Here is a 3,777-nt window from a genome sequence, read left to right as displayed (position 1 = left end):
TAGACTATGAACTCTGAAAAACAATCTGAGGGTTTTGAAGAGGCGGGGGGTGGGAGGTCAGGGTACCAAGTGGTGGGTATTATAGAGGGCACGGATTGCATGGAGCACTGGGTGTGGTTAAAAAATAATGAATACTGCCTCTTCAATAAATGGTGCTGGGAAAATTGGACAGCCACATGCAGAAAAATGAAATTGGACCATTTCCTTACACCACACACAAAAATAGACTCAAAATGGATGAAGGACCTCAATGTGCGAAAGGAATCCATTAAAATCCTTGAGGAGAACACAGGCAGCAACCTCTTCGACCTCAGCCGCAGCAACATCTTCGTAGGAACAACCCCAAAGGCAAGGGAAGCAAGGGAAAAAATGAACTATTGGGATTTCATCCAGATCAAAAGCTTTTGCACAGCAAAGGAAACAGTTAACAAAATCAAAAGACAACTGACAGAATGGGAGAAGATATTTGCAAACGACATATCAGATAAAGGACTAGTGTCCAGAATCTATAAAGAACTTAGCAAACTCAACACCCAAAGAACAAATAATCCAATCAAGAAATGGGCAGAGGACATGAACAGACATTTCTGCAAAGAAGACATCCAGATGGCGAACAGACACATGAAAGAGTGCTCCATATCACTCGGCATCAGGGAAATACAAATCAAAACCACAATGCGATATCACCTCACACCAGTCAGAATGGCTAAAATCAACAAGTCAGGAAATGACAGATGCTGACGAGGATGTGGAGAAAGGGGAACCCTCCTACCCTGTTGGTGGGAATGCAAGCTGGTGCAACCTCTCTGGAAAACAGCATGGAGATTCCTCAAAATGTTGAAAATAGAACTGCCCTATGACCCAGCAATTGCACTACTGGGTATTTACCCTAAAGATACAAACGTAGTGATCCAAAGGGGCACGTGTACTAGAATGTTTATAGCAGCTATGTCCACAATAGCCAAACTATGGAAAGAACCTAGATGTCCATCAACAGATGAATGGATCAAGAAGATGTGGTATATATACACAATGGAATACTATGCAGCCATCAAAAGAAATGAAATCTTGCCATTTGCGTCAACATGGATGGAACTAGAGCGTATCATGCTTAGCGAAATAAGTCAAGCGGAGAAAGACAACTATCATATGATCTCCCTGATATGAGGAAGTGGTGATGCAACATGGGGGCTTAAGTGGGTAGGAGAAGAATCAATGAAACAAGATGGGATTGGGAGGGAGATAAACCATAAGTGACTCTTAATCTCACAAAACAAACTGAGGGTTGCTGGAGGGAGGGGGTTTGGGAGAAAGGGGTGGTATTATGGACATTGGGGAGGGTATGTGTTTTGGTGAGTGCTGTGAAGTGTGTAAACCTGGTGATTCACAGACCTGTACCCCTGGGGATAAAAATATATGTTTATAAAAAATAAAAAGATTATATTAAAAAAAAAAGTAAAAAGGAAAATAAAAAGGAAAAAAAAAAGAAGAAAGAAAAGTAAAGGTGTGGCAGATCCCAGAACACCTGGAAGTTGTGTGACAAAGCTTCATTCCTTCTATAGCTAATGACAGAAAAATGATGTCGTTCTAATAACTGCCTGTTTCTGTTATACTTTTTTTTTGTTATAAAGATTTTCTGAGCTGTGTGATAAAAAAAAAATAATGAATACTGTTATGCTGAAAATAAAAAATAAATTAAAAAAAGACATAAGAAGAGCTAAAAAAGATCATATAATTGACATCATATTAAGTAATTTCAGGTGTACAGTGCAATGACATTGTTGATATTGCAGAGTGATCAGAACAATTCAGTTATCATCCATCTCAATATACAGTTACAAACTCTCTCTCTTGGTGATAATTGTCAAGACCCTCTCTCTCAGCTACTTTCAAGACTACAATATTTTTTTTAGCTAGAATCGCCATGCTGGACATGCCATCCCCATGACTTACTCATTTTATAACTGGAAATTTGCACCTTTTCACACTTTCACCGACTCCCCAAACCCCTAGCTCAGGGTACTACCAATCTGTTCAGCATATCCACAAGCTTGGTTTGGTTTTGTTCTTGTTTTTAAGATTCCTTAAGTGGGATCATATAGTATTTATATTCCTCTGTCTGGCTTATTTCGCTGAGTATAATGCCCTCAAGGTCCATCCATGCTGTCACAAATGGCAACACTTCATTCACTTTTATGCTAATATATCTATATCTATATCTATACACACACACACACATACATACATGTTGATGGAGATAAAACATGTATGTATATATGTGTATGTATACACACATAAATTCTCACCAACCTCCCTCCAGCAACACTCTTGTTTCCTACAGTTAAGAGTCTCTACGGTTTTTCTCCCTCTTCAACTTCCCATTGATTTTTCCCTCCTTCCCCCTTCGATCCTCCGTGTTGTAGCTTATATTCCACATTTGAGTGAAACCATATGATAGTTATCTTTCTCTAATTGACTACTTTCATTTAGCATAATACCTTCCAGTTCCATCCACCTGGATGTAAATGGCAAAAATTCATCTTTTCTCCACTTGATTTATTTCACTCAGCATAATTTCTTCCAGTCGCGTCCATGTTGCTACAAAAGTTGGGTATTCATCCTTTCTGATGGAGGCATAATACTCCATACTGTATATGGACCACATTTTCCTTATCCATTCGTCCATTGAAGGGCATCTTGGTTCTTTCCACAATTATCATATGGTTTCACTTATTTGTGGAGCATAACAAATAGCATAGAGGACATGAGGAGTTAGAGAGGAGAAGGGAGCTGGAGGAAATTGGAAGGGGAGGTGAATCATGAGAGACTATGGACTCTGAAAAACAATCTGAGGGTTTTGAAGTGGAGGGTGGTGGGAGGTTGGGATACCAGGTGGTGGGTATTATAGAGGGCACGGATTGCATCGAGCACTGGGTGTGGTGAAAAAATAATGAATACTGTTATGCTGAAAATAAATAAATTTAATTTAAAAATTCATCTTTTCTGATGGCTGTGTAATATTCCATTGTATAACTGTGGTATATATATATAATCTTTATCCATTTATCTTTCAGTAAACATCTTGGTTCTTTCCACAGTTTGGCTACTGTGGACTTTAGTTCTATGAACATTGATGGGCAGGTGCCCCTTTGGATCATTGCATTTGTATCTTTGGGTTAAATACCCAGTAGTGGAGTTGCTGGGTTGTAGTGTAACTCTATTGTAAACTTTTTAAAGAAGCTCCATATTGTTTTCCAGAGTGGCTTTACCAACTTGCATTCCCACCAACAGCATAAGAGGGTTCCCTTTTATCTGCATCCTCTCCAAAGTTTGTTGTTTCCTGTCTTGTGAGGTTTTGTTTTCTCAGATAAATGCTCAGAAATGGAACTCCTGGATCATATGGTAGTTCTATTTTTAATGTTTCAAGTAACAACCACACTGTTTTCCACAGTGGTTGCCCCAATTTACATTCCCACCAACAGTGCACAGTGTTCCTTTTTATCCACATCCTCACCAACAATTATTGTTTCTTGTCTTTTTATATTGAACATTCCAAGAGGCATGAGGTGATGTTTCACTCTGGTTCTGATTTGCATTTCCTTGGGAAGTTGTGATGTTGAGAATCTTTTCATGAACCTATTTACCATCTGTCTTTATTGGGGAAAAAAATGTCTCTTCAGACCTTCTGCCCATTATTTAATCAGTTTGTTTGTTTGCTGTTATTGAATTATATGAGTATATATATATATATATATATATATATATATGTATATATAT

The sequence above is a fragment of the Mustela nigripes genome, chromosome 2 (genome assembly GCF_022355385.1).
Source record: "Mustela nigripes isolate SB6536 chromosome 2, MUSNIG.SB6536, whole genome shotgun sequence".
NCBI lineage: Eukaryota > Metazoa > Chordata > Mammalia > Carnivora > Mustelidae > Mustela > Mustela nigripes.
The sequence above is the reverse complement of the archived record's forward strand: the minus strand, read 5'-3'. Positions refer to the sequence as shown.